Source organism: Lactuca virosa, chromosome 9, assembly GCF_052849685.1.
Source record: "Lactuca virosa cultivar CGN04683 chromosome 9, Lactuca_virosa_CGN04683_v6, whole genome shotgun sequence".
Lineage (NCBI taxonomy): Eukaryota > Viridiplantae > Streptophyta > Magnoliopsida > Asterales > Asteraceae > Lactuca > Lactuca virosa.
In genome coordinates this window covers 130,432,959-130,452,102 of record NC_136434.1, presented here as the reverse complement: position 1 = coordinate 130,452,102, position 19,144 = coordinate 130,432,959, and the positions used below count along the sequence as shown (strand labels likewise).

The 19,144-nt window shown below is 37.0% G+C and overlaps 1 long non-coding RNA gene across 1 annotated transcript; it reads left to right on the top strand.

The window, feature by feature from the left end:
• The first annotated feature begins 941 nt into the window (after window positions 1-941).
• On the top strand, window positions 942-1,949 carry LOC145138621 (uncharacterized). The gene is made up of 3 exons (XR_013721628.1): window positions 942-1,319; window positions 1,495-1,606; window positions 1,706-1,949. It is a non-coding gene; the product is annotated as an uncharacterized LOC145138621 (long non-coding RNA).
• Window positions 1,950-19,144: the final 17,195 nt, after the last annotated feature.

Sequence of the window (19,144 nt, the reverse complement as noted above, 5' to 3'; positions counted from 1 at the left end):
TTTTTGCAGATTGTAGTCATCTGATTGATATTTGGTCTCGGGTTGCTATTTGGTGGGGTGTTCAAATTCCTCTTCGGTTATCCATTGATTCCATTCTTCTTGATCTGAGTCGATTGTTTTGAGAGGCGGTCAAAGGAAAGCTTTTGATGCGGTAGTATTTTTGGAATGGTTTTGCCTAGGAAATTCTTTATTTTTGATGAAGTGGTTGAAAAGTCTTTCTTTTGGATTTCCAATAGGTGTATCAAAGTTAAGATAAAGTGGACTTTTTGGCTTTATAACCCGGCTTTTGCTTGTAATTTGTTGTAATGTTTCTTTTTCTATCTTCTTGTTATTTTTTAATAAAATTTACGCCGTTCAAGAAAAATATATATTTAAATATTTATTCTTATCTATTTGAAATGTTTTATAAAATACACGTTCTCTAATTTTTATTGTTAAGCATACTTCATAGTGGATTATTTTGGTCAAATATATAATTGCAAAAATAAAACAACAATATAAACAATAATAATCTCTACGTTCATAATATTTGACATTCGAGTATTTCTGTGGACTCAAATTTAAAATATATTTTTGTATACATATATATCAAGTTTTATTTTGAATATTTAATATATTAGATTAATTAATCAAAAAATCAAAAAAGTATAAATATAAAATATAATTAACAGAAATAAAATAATATAAAAAATTAAAGATATTATTAAGATTAGAATATTATATCTACTAATATAATAGACAAATAAACAGCTGAATAATATTAAATAATACCAAAATAAATTATCCATCAATATGGGAGTATAATATAAAACGATAATAACTCACAATTTTTTTTATTTTATCAATACATATAATCCTTTTTTGAGCCACATTACATATACTTAAATACCAAATAAATATGTTTCATATTCTTTTTGACCTCTATAAATATGAAAATCCGTTTGATTACTCTCCATCAAACCACAATCTCACGATCTCGTCTCTTCCACTCCCTCGCATCTCTCATCATCCAATCTCCAAATTCCTACGTTTTCACACTCTCTCGTGCGAGATTCATTCATCGTAGCTTATACTCATCTGCATCAATCAATCAGAGGAAGTTTCGCTTTGTTTGTGTGGATAATTACCGAAGAAAGCTGATTCAGTTTTGTTAGGTTTTCTATAAGCAAGAGACAAATCGAGTGATAATGGAGAGCAAGAAGCAGGAATCGGGAAGTCCTTCGTCTTCATCATTCACTGAAACTCTCTTCGGCCTTAAGGACAGCGGCTCCTCCTCCTCCTCTGGTCGTTTTGGCTCTGTTTTTGGCCCTTCTTCCACGGTACTCCTCCATGTTTTCCGATTCGTCGCCTCTATTTCTTCATGCATCACCTTTAATTTCTGACAGATTCTATCTATCAATTCATAAAGATTTAATCCCCAATTACAACAGATTGAGTTAATAATTGAATTGTTGAATTGCTTCTGTCATTTAATTCCAGTTTTTTCAATTTCAGGGCTTAGCAAAAGACACATCTCACTGCAGCAAGTACACTGGAACAGGAACAGGATCATCGAATAACCAGGATCCTAATGGAGCCACTGCTTCTAGGGGAAATTGGTGGCAAGGTACTGCTTTTTGGCTATCATTTGTATTCATTCAAATATACAAAAAAGATTATTATATATTTTTTGAAATTAACCAAATATTTATTGTTTTTTTTACAGGATCTCTCTACTATTAAAAAGCCTGCTATTTCTAGAAGAAGGTGTAATGTAGGATATGGCAAAATAGTAAAAACATCAAAGAGTCAAGGGCCTTTGTAATGCCTTGATCTTTGTTATAGTTCTTTTATAAGTCTTTGTTTTCTGTTCAATCGGTTGTAATACTTTTTTTATAGATGTTTTTTTTTTCTCTAGAGTTGTAATCCAAGAAAACGAGATTATTTAATTAGGCTTGTTAGTTTTAAAAGATTTCAGACCGATATTTGTTGTGAAATTTAATTTTTATGCATTTTATCACAAGAAAAATAAAACTAAAGTTAACTAGTTGAGTGGTTTATGGAAATTATGAAACTAGAAACTTAAAAGTTAAGTATACAAGTAAATTGAAGGACCTTTGTAAGGTGGGGAGAGAATGAGCTATTGCTCTTTTAATGAAAGTTTGTAATTGTTAGATTATAAAAAAAAATTAGTTGATCTCTACACAATAATTTTGATCTATACATAGTAATAATTTATGTTTAAAAATATATATACAATCTTATAAAACAGAAATTGGTATGTATGAATCATTTTCCATAATAAAAAATTTATTAGAGTAGTTAACCAAAAAATTCCAAATTTTAGGAGCTTCTAAAGAATTAGAATTTTATATATACTAGGCGTAACCTCGTGCGTTGCGCAAAATGCATTTAAGTGGTTAAACTAATTATGAGAAAAAAATAGAAATATGTTGAAATTTATGTTTTTAGTCATGTTTTGGGCATTAACCGAATTATCAAATGATATAAAAATCCATCAACTTATATTTTGATACTATCTAATATAGTTCATACCTTATAAACTTTGATTTTACTTTTATACTATCCAATATATATTATAAGTTTTTGTATAACATTAATATAATCTATTTTTTTATATCCGATAATATTTTTTGGATAAAATAAGAAATAAGTTATTTTAAATGAGCTATTAATAAACAATATTGAACTAATAAACTTTGTATTGCACTATTTATATTACACCAAAACATCCAAAGTTTCATATATGAACTTTCAAATACTAAACATTGAAATTAAGAATGAAGTCATACAAAATATACCATTATACATAAATATCATCAAAAGTTTTAAAATAAGTCGATTACTAAATATGATATTTAATTTTAATTACATATTTTGCAAGGCGTACATTTGACTTTATGTTGGTGCGCCGATAATCATCTTCTTTAATTTGTACCTAAAAAATTAAGGTGAATAGGAATATAAAATAAATATTACTAAGCATTAATATAAATAATTAAAAAAGGTATGTGGATCTACTACCACCGGTTAAAGACAACATACATCTCTAGTGGTATCGATTCCTATGTAAAATTGAAGTAGTCATTTTATGTACACATTGCTTTCTAATTACACGCACTCTAGATAACAAAGATAAAAAAAATGATAAACAAATATAAGTAACCAAACATAAAAATATTATCTTTATGTAGGAAAAATATTTTAGTTAACTAACAAATTAAATAATATAAGTTTAAGAGTTAGGAGTTTCAAAACATTAATATTTTTATTAATCAATCAATTAACACATGTTGAAATTATTATGATCATTATTAAAAAGCATTTGAAATATTAGATTTTAAATGAGTTTTGGTTGAAGTTTTTTGACCTCTATTATAATATATATATATATATATATATATATATATATATATATATATATATATATATATATATATAGAGAGAGAGAGAGAGAGAGAGAGAAAGAGAGAGAGAGAGAGAGAGAGAGAGAGAGTGATGTATGAGTTTTAATTAATTATCTTTTTGAAAGGGTACAATTACAAAACAAAAAAAAACATATTTAAAATATTTAATTAAATATTTTCCACGTCACCCTATATAACATATGATCAATATATTAACGATTAAACCACAATATACAACGACAATATTACAATAATAAAAAAACAAAGAAAATATAAAAACGAATTAGTATAACAAACTTACAAATTAAAAACTCTAATATAATAACATATCTCCAAAATTTGTCGACATCAACCCAACACAAAAACTTTTAAGTTTGTTTTCTTTCTGAAATTTGTATATGATTTCAAACTATAATGATTTTGATAAAATTTGATAGTAAAATTAAACATGATGTAGTTAGGCCGGAAGGTATGGGCTCGGTGAGGAGCTTGGCGACCTCGGCTAACACCAGGCCGAGCCCTCGGCATGCCGAGCTTGGCTCAACAATTTGGTGACCAAATGTCGAGTATCTTCTTCTTCCTCCTCCCTTCTCCCCCCACTCGGCAGACCACCCCTCTCTTCTCCCTCTCTTATTCTTCTTCCGCCGAGCTTCTTCCCCCCTTTTTGCTGATGTGGAGTTCGACTACCTCGACACGACTCCGAGAAGCCTTTTAGAAATTATTAAAGTGGAAATGGTAAATATATGTTCATGTATTCAACTATTCAAGTAAGGCCAAAGGGTATGAAACATTCAAGAGGTGAGTGGAAGGGAACCGCACCCCGGAACATCATACCAAGACTCCGATTTAGGGGTACGGGTAGAGGTGAGGGGAATCTCTTTCTCTCTCTCTCTCTCTCTCTCTCTCTCTCTCTCTCTCTCCATGCTAATGACATTTAATCCAATTTTCTACAGTATTTTTTTTTCCTTTTTTAATTTTTATTAATATATATATACATACTAAAAAATTATAAATATATATCAAAATTCACTGTTTTTAATTCCCTACAAAACGAGTATAATATATATATATATATATATATATATATATATATATATATATATAAATGAGAGGTAGTGAAAGATGACAAATTTATGGTTTTTGGTGAGTGAAAGGTAAGTGACAGAAAAACTGATGTGACATTTAAAAAGTGAAAGATGAACGATAATCATACCCTCAGGTCTAAGAAACGTTATTAGAAAGATGGGATCAGAGCAAAGTGTTCTAAAATTTTTGTATAAACTTGAAATTTTTTCCAAATTTCCAAATTTATTTCTAGATTTATTTTATTTCATGTTTAATGTAAATTTCTTTAAATCACGAATATCCACTCCATGATAAATTTTGGTTTTTTAGGTTGATGAAAATTAGGGCAAACAATCCTACTTTGAACCCGCAAATCTAACCACTAATTAATAGATTTGATTGAGATTATTATTCAATTTAACTAAATGAGTTATCCGTCTAACTCATTTGATTAAATAAGGTGGGTTATGGTTGAAATTTTCATCCTGTTTACAACCCATCAGCCCACTTATATTTTTTAAATATTATTTTATTTATATTTATTATTTTTTATTTCTTAAAATATGTGGGTTAATAACTGTTATCGGAAGTCCAGTGAAAATAAAAGTATCATTCGCATATAATTTAGAAAATTAAAAATTTATCAGGTTATATGGTTTATTTGATTTATGTTTGTATCATGGACTTATTGTATTTTTATACATGAATAATTATTAAAATTATAAAATTTTATGTAACTTTATTTAAAAGATTATTTAATTTTAAGGTTATTTCTGTAAATTTAAATGGAACTTATGCTAACTTAAAGGAACGAGCATGAATAACCATCGTTCATGTTCGTTCGGTTCGTTTACAGCCCTAAATAAAACACTTGCATCCAAAAAAATATGACAAAAATTACATTAGGTTTTTGTTTGTTGCTAATCTCATAAGGAGTGATATTAAATCTTCGATGAATGAAGGAATGATTTTGAGTAAAACAAGCTCTTAAAATGGCTTTAGCCCAACAGTATAAAGGAAGATTTGCAAAATTGAGCATTGTTCTTGCTGCTTCACATACATATCGATTTCTTCTTTCAACAACTTCCTTCTGTTGTGGAGTGTATGGTGCTGAAAAGTTGTGAGTAACGCCTTTATCTTGTAAAAATCCCACAAGAAACTGATTCTTAAATTCAGTTCCATTATCACTTCGAATCCTTCGAACACTTTGCTTCAAACTCACTTCAATAGACCTAATGAATTTAATCATCTCATATGTAATTTTTGATTTATGTCTAAGAAAATAAACCAATGTAAAATGTGAAAAATCATCAAATATAACAAGAATATTTTTTTTACTACTAATAGATTCAACAAAAGATGGACCACATAAATCAATATGCAGCAACTCTAAAGGTTCAACTATCTTCGAGTCGATAGTTAATGAATGTCCTTGTCGATGTTGTTTCCCTTGTTCACAGGTTACACATAAAGAATCATTATCAAATTTTAGAGCTAGTAAACCTCGAACCAAATCATTGAGAACAAGTTTATTGATATTTTTTAATTTAAATGTGAAAGTCTTATATGCCATAAATAACTAAGGCCTGAAGTTGCTTTGGATAACAAGCATATTGAAAGAGCTCCAACAATGAGTTTCACGTCGAGAGTACACATTTTGCCTTTGCGTTTAGACTTTAACAAAAATTCTTTTGAAATTCTGTTCGATATGACACTACCATCTTCATCGAAGGTCACTTGACTTCCTGTACGTACAACTAATTGAGAAACATTAATCAAATTATGTTGTGATCCTTCAATATAAGCAACTTGTATTATTGTGAATTGTCAATTCATGATTTTCCTGTATCCTTTGATTGAACATTTTTTATTGTTACCAAAATTCACTTCTCTAGCATTGTCTAATTTCCGATAGTCTTCAAGATACTCCTTTTCCCAGTCATGTGACATGAGCAACCACTACCAACTGGAATCATATTGTTTGTAACACATAACTTGTAGTCAAACAGAACGTTTAGGTACCCAAATCTTTTTGGGTCCTACATGATTAGTATATAAACAAGAATTATGTACCAATTTCAAATTTCATTTCGTTTTATGCAATTTATCAAAGATAATTCATAGCTTCTAGGATAATTATCACATTTCTTTGATATATGAGGAGATTTTTTTGATATTTTATCTAGACTTTGTGGTTTCTCAAAAGTAGATTTTTGTGGACTCCAAGGTTTAACTTTTGAAATTGTTTATTTCGATGAAAGAGTTCCTTGTGTAGATTCAGAAATATATTTTTCATATGTTTCTTTGATTTCGTCAATTGAAAAAGATTGTTCTTTGAAAAGCATTCCCTTTTTATCTAACCAAATTTTGAAAGTTTCAACATCATTTGTTCCTTTAAACATGTCACTTTTGTCGATCGTTTTAACGGTGGATTTGCAAAATTTGTCGATTGTGTTGGTGTAAACTTCACATTGGGTTTTAAGTGTGAATGATTTTCTTTATGAGTATGTCGCAAATTTGACCCCTGTGAATTAACTTTTTTCCTTCTTTTGTTATTAAGAAAGTCATTTCTTCTTTTCTTATAATGAGAAATTTGTATTGAATCTTTATTTGGAGATGGTATGATAGGTTTTCACACTTTTGTTTTACATGGTAAAGATTCAATATGAGATTGGGAAATCACTTTTTAAGGTGGTTTTGTTCCTTTAATCACCCAAACTTTCGATATTTCAGACATTGAATTTTCAAAATTTGTATTAAATTCCTCCTTTTAACAATTTTCAAAAACCTCAGCTTTATCATTCAATTTGTTTTCTTCGATATTTTATGTTGAATATAAACCTGCATAAGTTACTTTCATATTGTCTTTATTAACCATTGAAATAACTCTTTGATCAATTTTATCATAATTTCCTTTTGTAACAAACACTTGATTTGGAAAATCTTTGAACTTCGGATATACACCAACACTTTGTTCAAGATAGTGTTGACTTTCTCATTCAACACTTTATTGTATTTTTTAGAATCTTCAAAAACACTATCTTCAACAACTCTACCTAACTTTTCAATATCAGAATCATTTTCATATTCGTTTTTATCATGTGTGATGTCTTTGATTTTAATGTAATCAACATTTGAAAACTTGCAATTTTTCAATAATAGATTAGAATTATCCTTCGATGTTGAATTAATATGATCATCATTTTTAGTTAATGAGTTAACTTTGATCATCGATAAATAAGAACAATCAACACTTAATTTTCCGTCTAATTCACTAAATGTATCTGATTGATCGTCTACTTCAACATAATCTTCCTGTTTTTTATTGAGAGAACTTTCAGACAATTTCATGATATGAACTTGTTCTTTAACATTTAAATTTTCATTCAAAATTTGAACAAGTTCATGTGAACCAAGATATTTTTCAACAAGTACTATACCATATGCATATGGGTCGTTTGGTATTTTATCTAATGAAACAATACTTTCACAATCAAAGGAAAGCTCATCAACTTTATCTTTCTTAAATATGATGAATGGGAGTAATTTTCGATGTTGTTCAGTGCAAATGGAATATGAATGATATAGAGATGTTAGTTTAGCATAGACATTTAGCTGTGTTACAGACAATATTACGTTGTTTTAATAACATACCATTATCCTTTCTCAATAAGTACGTATCATCTATAATGATTGATAGGCTATTTGATATTGCTTCTATACTAGACTTCTTCTCCTGCAACTTATTTCTATCTTCATAAAGTTCATATTTTCCTTTTCTGCATCACTACTCATAGAAATGAGATTATTAATGTATAAACAGTTCTTTTCGATATCATTTAAAACAAGCTGATATGAAGATGATGGAATACCAAAAGATTTAAGTAAGAGAGATACATTTTCAATGATGTTTGACCTTGAAGAATAAGCCATAAGACATGTTCCTTGATAACCATTTACATCATCACTTCCTTCGATATTCTCCTTCTCTTCTTTTTCTGACTTCTCACATCCACACTCAGCTTTATCATATACATATTGAGCAAACATTGCTCTATGTGTTAGTGAAACATCCCAAAAATACAACCCAAAAATTTCATTTTTAAAACATTATTAAAACCATCAACCATCCAAAATCATAAGTAAAATCATAATCATGTATCATAAAACATCATAGTGTCTGTCTCAAATCAAAATCTCATATCCAAATATCAGAGTCTAACTCCCAGGCTGAAGACTGTGGTGTGTGCCATGCGATCATCCCGAGCCCTTCCTAGTGCCAGTGGAAGTACCTGAAACCCAAACTGAAAACCGTAAGCACGAAGCTTAGTGAGTCTCCCCAATCTACCACATACCATCTACACATAACATGTAACTAGGAGATACGGGCCTCGCCCACACTCGTGGAGATACGGGCCCCGCCCACATTCTGCTATCTAGGAGATACGGGTCTCGCCCATACTCCACTATCTAGAAGATACGGGCCTCGCCCACACTCCACTATCTCTGAGGTAAAGGCCTCGCCCATGCTCAGCTACTTCGAGATACAGGCCTCGCCCACACTCGGATATGATGAAATACGGGCCTCGCCCACACTTAACTGCTAAACCCATCATACAAGTATCACACAGACAACATGTAAAGCTAATCTAATGTTCAAACATCATAATCACCTACTACTATGAGATACGGGCCTCACCCATAATTAGCTAAGATAGGATACGGGCCCCGCCCACACTCAGCTACTATCATCTCATACTACGGGCGGCCTTGGTACCGTAGAGCCGTTCCTACTGAAGGAGAACTCACCTCGTAATGCTTGCTGCTGAGTTACTAAATCTGAAACTGTCTGATTGCTGCTCCTGAACTCCCCGGCTACAAATCCCATAAACACTAAATCAGATATGGATAACTACTTTCAGGGTAAAATGACTATTTTACCCCTGGTCAAAGTCAACATCTTGGTCAAAGTCAACTTCCAGTTGACCGAACTCGCCGAGTTGGGCCGCCAACTCGCCGAGTCCCTATCATCCTTTCTAATTCTCTACTCGTCGAGTTTGGCAAAGGCTCGACGAGTTCTTCTTCGATACTAACATCTAGTTCATCTTCATCTGACTCGCCGAGTTGTATGAACAACTCGTCGAGTCCTCCTTCATCCTATGAATGAGATCAGTCCTTGACTCGCCGAGTTGTATGAACAACTCGTCGAGTCCCTTCACTACTAGATCTGAGCCTTAACTCACCGAGTCCATTACCTACTCACTGATTCCACCTTAAACTCTCAAATGGGGAAAATCGGGGACTCGCGACTCGACTCGTCGAGTCTGAAGAACGACTCGCCGAGTCCCATGCATGTCATTACTAAACAGTTGATTCTGCTCGAATCCAGTGCATTCCATTCATAGATCTGGGCTCCTAGGGCTGGTTTTTCACGTAAAGTTTCTAACTTTACGTGCATGCATGCTAATATGAAGCTCAAATACCCAAAATAAGCTAAAGGAAGAGATCTAAGCTTGGAATGGAAACTTGGCTCAATAAAGGTGGCAACCTTGAGCTTAAGAGGCTCTGGAAAGCTTAGATCTAAAGTCCATTCATCATATTAACTCTTAATTCGACCTTAAAGTCTAGAAAGGGCTCAAAATCAACAAGAGCAAATTTCTCAAGAGATCTAATTGATAATAAGCAAAGATTCGAGCTTGATACCTCAAAGGGGACTGAAATGCAACCAGAAGTCCGGATCTACTTGCTCCCCTTGAATACTTCTCTTCTCTCTTCTTCCCCAAATCCCCAAGATGCACTAAAACCTTCACAAGTGAGAAAATGCTCCAAAAATGCTTAAGAACGGCTAGGGTTTCGTATGGGACTCTTTGTGGGTGAGCGAGGCTGGTCTTGGGGCACATAAGATGTTTAAATAGGGTGAAAACCCTTGAAATTAGGGTTTCATCCAGACTGGCAGACTCGCCGAGTCGCCAACTTAAATCGCGTGCAAATCCCGTCTCTACTCGACGAGTCGGGCTACTGACTCGTCGAGTACCCCTTAAGAAAAGAAAATTACTTTATTTAAATCACATACAAGAAATGGGGCGTTACAACTCTCCCCCACTTATCTTATACTTCGTCCTCGAAGTCTGCTGCTGCTGAATCTATAAATATCTCTGGGTAAAGCTCCCTCATTTCCTCCTCGGCCTCCCACGTCCATTCTGAACCCTTCCGGTGCTGCCACTGCACCTTCACTAGCTAGACTACCTTGTTCCTCAAGGTCTTCGTTTTCCGATCCAAGATCGCAACGGGCCTCTTAATATAATTCAGGCTGCTATCAACCTGAATATCCTCCAAGGGTACGAATGCTGACTCGTCCGCCAAACACTTCCTCAACTGAGAAACATGGAAAGTGTTGTGGATCTGGCTAAGCTCTGCTGGAAGATCCAACCGATAAGTAACCCGACCCACCCGGGTCAAAACCCTAAACGGACCAATGAACCTGGGGCCCAACTTGCCCCTCTTCCGGAACCTGATAACACCCTTCCAAGGTGATACCTTCAGGAGGACCATATCGCCCACCTGAAACTCCAAATTCGAACGCCTCCTATCGGCGTAACTCTTCTGCCGACTCTGCGCAGTCTGCAGTCTGCTACGGACCTGCTGGATCAACTCTGTGGTCTTGAGTACCACCTCTGTACTCCCCATGACTCGCTGACCGACCTCACCCCAACAGATTGGGGTCCTGCACTTCCTCCCGTAGAGCATCTCGAAGGGAGGTCGGTCTATACTGGAGTGATAGCTGTTGTTATACAAAAATTCCGCTAACGGAAGATACATATCCCAACTGCCATCGAAATCTAGTACACATGCCCGAAGCATGTCCTCGAGAGTCTGAATCGTCCTCTCGCTCTGTCCATCCGTCTGAGGGTGGAAAGCGGTGCTGAAATGGAGACGAGTACCCATCTCGTCATGAAACCGCTTCCAAAATCTGGAAGTAAACCGGACATCTCGGTCTGACACCACCGAGACAGGCACTCCATGCCGTGCCACTACCTCACGCACATAAATATCAGCTAGCTTCTCGGCCGATATACTCTCCTGAATCGGTATGAAATGCGCGCTCTTGGTCAGCCGATCCACTATGACCCAAATCGAATCAACTCCACGTGCGGTCCTGGGAAACTTAGTGATGAAATCCATGGTGATATCCTCCCATTTCCACACGGGAATGTCTAACGGCTGCATCTTGTCGTGGGGTCTCTGATGCTCCGCCTTGACCTTCCTGCAGGTCAGACATCTCTCCACGTACCAAGCTACGTCTCGCTTCATGCAGGGCCACCAATAATCGGGTCGAAGATCTCTATACATCTTCGTCGCCCCTGGATGGATGGAGAACCGAGACTTGTGGGCCTCATCCATCAACACCTGCCGTACTCCTCCCCAGTACGGCACCCAAACCCTCCCATGAAGGGTCAACAACCCTCGACTGTCATAATCGAAAGAAGTTACTCGGCCCACAATCCTCTCACACTTCTGCCTCTCCTCCTTCAGGCCCTCGACCTGTGACTCTCTAATCTGCTCCAACAATGGAGTAATCACTGTCATCCTCAGACATATATTCCTGATCGGGGCTGCTACCGCCTTGCGGCTCAGGGCGTCAGCCACCACGTTGGCCTTGCCCGGATGATAAATGATCTCACCACGTTGGCCTTGCCTGGATGAATCTCCTGTAGTACCCTGCCAGTCCTAGGAAGCTCCGAATCTCAGATGGAGACCTCGGGACCTCCCACTGCATCACGGCCTCTATCTTGGCCGGATCCACTAGTATACCCTTCTGGTTGACGAGGTGTTCAAGGAACTGCACCTCGCGCAACCAGAACTCGCACTTGGAGAACTTCACGTAAAGTCTCTCCCTCCTCAGCGTCTCTAGCACCTCTCTCACGTGCTCCTCATGCTGCTCCTGAGTCTTGGAATAAACCAAGATGTCATCGATGAACACTATCACTGACCGATCCAGCATCGGTCTGCATACGCGGTTCATGAGATCCATGAACGCGGCTGGAGCGTTGGTGAGCCCGAACGGCATCACCACAAACTCATAATGACCATAGTGGGTCCTAAAAGCGGTCTTCTGCACATCCTCATCCCTGACCCGCATCTGGTGATATCTTGACCGTAGATCAATCTTGGAGAACCAAGATGCTCCCTGAAGCTGGTCAAACAAATCGTCTATCCTCGGGAGTGGGTAACGGTTCTTCACTGTTACCTTGTTCAGCTCCCGGTAATCTATGCACATACGGTGCGACCCATCCTTCTTCTTCACAAACAAGATCGGGGCTCCCCATGGCGAACTGCTCGGTCTGATAAAACCCCTGTCTAGCAGCTCCTACAGCTGCGTAGACAACTCCTGCATCTCGGGAGGAGCCAACCGATACGGTGCCTTGGCTATCGAAGCCGCACCAGGAACCAGATCAATCTTAAACTCAACCTGTCTCTCCGGAGGTATCCCAGGTAGATCATCTGGGAATACGTCCAGGTATTCTCGCACTACTGGTACATCATCAACTGTCGCCTTACCCTTTTCCCGGGTATCCATAACATAGGCGACGTATCCTGCGCATCCCTGTTGGAAATAACGCTTCGCTCTCGCTGCTGAGCAAAGAATCGGTCCGCGCTGTGGCCTCTCGCCCTGAATCACTAACTCTCCCCCACTAGGAGTGCGAACCCTCACCAACTGGCGCTCACAGTCAATCACTGCCCCGTTGGGGCTCAACCAATCCATACCTACTATAACTTTATTCCCTCGTAAGGGAATAGGAACCAAATCCACCATGAACTGCTCGTCATACAGCCGTAATGTACATCCCCTATGGACTCTCGCGACCCTGACGGTTCTGTCATCGGCTATCTCAACATCAAGTGGACAATCCAGCTCCCCCGGAGCTCTGCTAAATCGCTTGCTAAATGCGAGCGAAACGAATGATCGGGTAGCCCCCGAATTAAACAATACCGTAGCTGAAATGTCGTTCACTAAGAACGACCCTATACACAAACACATAATCATGAGAAACAAACTATATCAAAAACAGAGATAAGAGGAAAATACATACCCGTCACCACATGAGGAGTCGCTCGCGCCTCCTCTGCCGTCAGCTAAAAGGCTCTGCTCTTCGCCACTGGCGCTTCTGTCCGACCTTGACGGCCGTCTGTAATCCTCAATGTAGCAGGGGCAGGTGCCGCCACCTTCCCTGCTGCTGCTAACCTCAGACATTGGGACCCTATACTATTATATTATTACTAGCTTATATATATATATATATATATATATATATATATATATATATATATATATATATTAAGCTTGTAATAATATAATAGTATAGGGTTGAATTTTAAACTTGTAAAATTCTAATGGTTTTGAAATTATTCAAAATTAAACTTTTAATCACAAAATTCAAATTTCAAAACTTGAGGACAAGTTTTTGAACTTTTCAAAACACAAGGGATCAAATAACAAATAATATAAATTAAACAATTTATTTTATGATTATCTATATTTGACCTAATCCAATTTTAGTCACAAGATAATTACCAAATAATTTAAATAATCCATATTTATCATATAAAGAAACTATTATTCAAAAGATTTGAAATTATCTTTTGTTTTGGCAGGGATAATCATTCAGATATAATAGAATTCAGATTTTATCTTGAAAAAATGATTTAGGCATTATTCCCATGACAAAACAGCAATAAAATCCCAGAATATCCTTTGTCTGACAGCTAAACTCGTCGAGTCCACATTGAAACTCGTCGAGTTCCTCATGGAACTCGTCGAGTTCATCAAACAGTTAGCACAAAAAAATGATTTTCAGCAATCAAACAGTTAAAGCATCACATACAACTGAAAGCAATCATGGCTTTGATACCACTTATGGGTTTTAAGCATAAGAACAATCATATGTGCTCATACAAACCCTAATGCTTGGATCTAGGTTTCTCTATTGTACATGCTTTGAACCCAAGACTTGTAAACCCTAATCTAGCATACATAATTCAAAAATTAACTTAATACATCAGATCTAGATGTTTACCTCTTCAAAGATTGGCTTAGATCTTCTTTTCTTCTTCTCTTGAGCTTAGAGTCACAATTGTAACTCCTCTAATGGATCACAAACACCTCAAGCAAGAAGGCAACTTTGAGAGAGGAGGGATGATGCTAATTTCCGGCCCTAGGGTTTCTCTTGGAAGCAAGTGGCCGAAAATTGGAGCCTTGGGGTCTTATTTATACTGTAGGGTGCTAGGGTTTCAGTCTAAACCCTAATGGATACCTTAGCCACCAAGTAGCCCAAGGAACCTTCTGGAATAAGGCCCTTGGACGAAAATATGATGATCCCTCATCATAATTTCGTTCCCCCTTAGTCCATTAGGTTTCCCAACCCAAAACTCAACTATCACACATTTGACAGTTTGTACCCCTTTATTTAATTAATCTCTTTTAGTCACCAAATTAATTCCTAATTAATTTATGACTAATACTAATTAAATAAATGTGATTTCTCCTTTAATATATTATTCTTATAATATATTAATAAACCATAATATCCTCTCTCTTTCCTCAAATTACCTTGTCAAGTTGCTTTGGTGAAGGCAACCCAAAAGGACCATGCATAACCGGGTCAAGTACATACCAAATATAGTTACGGGCTTAGACACTAATCCAACAGTCTCCCACTTAGATAAGTCTAGTAACTATATCTCACATATGACTTCAGAATCCGGTTAGCAATCGTAGCTCTTATACGCTTTTGTTAACTCTGATCAAAATCCTGTCCTTCAGATAAGGGATCGTATAATCCTCTGTTCCAGATATCATGCTGACAATACTCGTTGTCCAGCATTTTGTTTCTCGATCTCTGATTTATTCGACATAGAATTTAGTTGAACACATCAACTTCATTCTGACCGGGCCCGGCACATAAGTCAAACTAAATCATCGAGTGGCCAAGATATCGCTTTTATTCTCTTAGAATAAAAAGTACAGAAAAACTTCGACTTATATGCTTTTATCATTTACTAGCTAAATTACACACAATAATGCGTTTTATAACATCAAGTTACTGATGCGTTTTCGCATCATCAATGCATAATCAACTAGCAAACAATAACCATATATCTAGGTTTAAAGATTATATGATATTATCATATTGCGGTCACTTGTGATAACTTTCATGAAGTGATACTAGCAAGTGCGGGTTTATTCCAATGCTCAAAACATATTTCATAAGCACTCATAAACTTTGTAGCAAACCTTTGCTATGTCTAAAACCTTTTAGACAATCTACAAACTAATTTATGACAATCTTCTTTCATATCTACTTCCAACATATGAGCGATTGTGGACCGTTTGAATAATCTTATTATTCAGGAAGTCAAAACATGCAAAATTGAAACAATAGATAAATAATCAACACAAGATAGTAACTTGCTTATAAATAACACACCTTTATTTAATCATCAAATGTTGAATACAAAATTATCCATTACAAGTTTCCTACCTATCTAATCTAAACTAATATCGTCCTTTAGCCCAACGCTCCTAGCGTGCTTCAAATGCTTGACCCTACTCAGTCCCTTCGTAAGGGGATCTGCTGGGTTATCTTCTGACGATACCCTCTTCACAACGAGGAGTCCCTCTTCTACCCGATGTCTAATAAAATGGTATTTCCTGTCGATATGTCGAGATCTGCCATGATCTCTTGGTTCCTTGGTCAAGGCAACCGCTCCTTCATTATCACAGAAAATTTCCATGGGCTCCTTTATGGATGGCACAACTCCAAGGTCTCCAATGAAGTTCTTCAACCATATAGCCTCCTTTGACGCCTCGCTTGCCACAATGTACTCTGATTCGCACGTTGAATCAGCTACGGTCTCTTGCTTGGAACTTTTCCAAGTCACTGCTCCTCCGTTCAGGGTAAAGACCCAGCCCGACTGTGATCGGTAATTATCCCCATCCGTCTGGAAGCTAGCGTCACTGTACCCTCGCACCCTTAAGTCATCACTCCCACCGAGGACTAAAAACCATTCCTTGGTCCTTCGTAGGTACTTAAGAATATTCTTGACAGCAATCCAATGCGCTCTACCAGGGTTCCCTTGATATCTGCTGACCATGCTCAAAGCGAAGGCCACATCAGGGCGAGTACAGGTCATAGCGTACATAATCGAGCCAACTGCGGAAGCGTAAGGTACTCGGCTCATATCAGCTATCTCTGCCTCCGTACTCGGGCTCTAAGTCTTACTCAGTTTGGTATTGCATTGAATTGGCAACTCCCCTTTCTTGGAATTTTCCATACTAAAACGCTTTAGTACCTTATCCAAGTATGTATCCTGACTGAGTCCTATCAGTCTCTTATTTTTGTCTCTCACTATCCTTATTCCCAGAATATACGAAGCCTCACCTACGTCCTTAATAGCGAAACACTTCCCAAGCCAGGACTTGACCTCCTGCAAGGTTGGGATGTCGTTTCCTATGAGCAGTATGTCATCGACATACAATACGAGGAAGCTCACTATACTCCCACTGGCCTTGACATATACACATGACTCATCTTCGTTTCGTAAAAAACCAAACTCTTTGACCTTCTCGTCAAAACAAAGATTCCATCTGCGAGACGCTTGCTTCAATCCATAAATAGATTTCTCAAGCTTGCACACCCTATTGGGATACTTCGCATCGACAAAACCCTATGGCTGATTCATGTAAACATCCTCAGCCAACTTCCCATTTAGGAAAGCGGTTTTTTTACGTCCATCTGCCAAATTTCATAATCATGAAACGCAGCTATTGCGAGCATTACCCTAATAGACTTTATTTTAGAAACTGGTGAGAAGGTCTCATCATAGTCAACTCCAGGAGTTTGAGTAAAGCCCTTCACGACCAATCCCGCTTTATAAGTGTGCACTTTCCCATCCATGTCTGTCTTCTTCTTGAAGATCCACTTGCACCCGACTGTCTTACGACCTGGTACATTATCAACCAAATTCCAAACTTGGTTGTCATACATGGACTGAATCTCGCTGTCCATTGCCTCTTTCCATTTAGCAGACTCTGGGCCTGCCATGGCTTCCTTGTAGCTATTAGGTTCGTCCAGATTTACTAGTGTACTATCACTAATAAACGTATCCCCGTCAGTAGTAATATGGAAACCATAAAACTGGGGTGGAACAATAACTCTACTTGAACGTCTAAGAGGTAAGGACTGGTCAATTGGTTCAACAGGAGTTTCCTCCTCAGGTTGAACGCCAGTGTTAGAGGTTCCTTCATCTCCTGACTCTTGAAGCTCTTCAAGGTCAATCTGACTCCCACTGTCTCCTTGACTTATGAGTTCTCTTTCTCTGAAAACTCCTCTCCTAGCAACAAAGACAACATTATCACTTGGTCTATAGAAGAGATAGCCAAAAGACTTCTGTGGATAGCCGATGAAATAACACTTCTCACTACGAGGTTCTAGCTTGTCGTGAGTCTCTCGTCTTACGAAAGCTTCACAACTCCAAACCTTGATATGTGCTAACGAGGGAGCTTTCCTTGTCCACATCTCGTGAGGTGTCTTGGCAACCTTCTTGGTGGGAACTAAGTTAAGGATATGGGCGGCAGTCTCTAAGGCATACCCCCAGAATGAGATTGGTAACAAAGCACGACTCATCATAGAACAAACCATGTCCAATGAGGTTCGATTACGTCTCTCAGCCATACCATTCAATTGTGGCGTTCTAGGAGGTGTCAATTGCGAAACTATTCCACATTCTTTTAGATAGTCGTGAAACTCAAGACTTAGGTACTCTCCCCCTCGATCAGATCGAAGCATCTTGATTTTCCTGCCCAGCTGATTCTCCACTTCATTCTTGAACTCTTTGAACTTTTCAAAGGTTTATGACTTTTGCTTGATTAAGTAGATATATCCATATCTGCTATAATCGTCTGTAAAAGTCACGTAGAAGCGACAAGCGTCCCTTGTGGTGGATCTAAAGGGTCCACATACATCTGTATGTATGAGATCCAATACACCCTCACCCCTTTCACATGAGCCAGTAAAGGGTGACTTGGCCATCTTCCCAAGTAAACAAGACTCACACACGTCATCGTCCCTAATGTCGAATGACTCCAAGACTCCATCCTTTTGGAGTTTGGCTATGCGTTTCTTGTTAACATGGCCAAGGCGACAATGCCACAAGCATGCTTTGTCCAAACTTGTGGACGAATCAATATTCAACACATCATTTCCTAAATTATCTATAATTAACACAGATTCATAAATCCCATTACAAGGTAATGCATTGAAATAAAAGACACCATTCAAATAAGCATTAATAGAACCATTCCTATTATCAAACGAATATCTGAAACCTTGTCTAAACAACCCATGAAAAGAAATGATGTTCCTTGCCATATCTGGCGAATAGCAACAATTATTTAAATCTAGCCCTAACCCATTACTCAACACTAAGGAATAAACTCCGATTTTGGTTACTGGTGAAGACTTCTTGTTTCCCATGATCAAGTTTATCCTTCCATGCTCCACTTCCCTACTTTTTCTTAGCCCCTGCAAATCAGAACAAATGTGGTAACCACATCCAGTATCAAGGACCTATGAAGTAGCAAGTGATGAGTTATTAGATTTAATTAAATACAT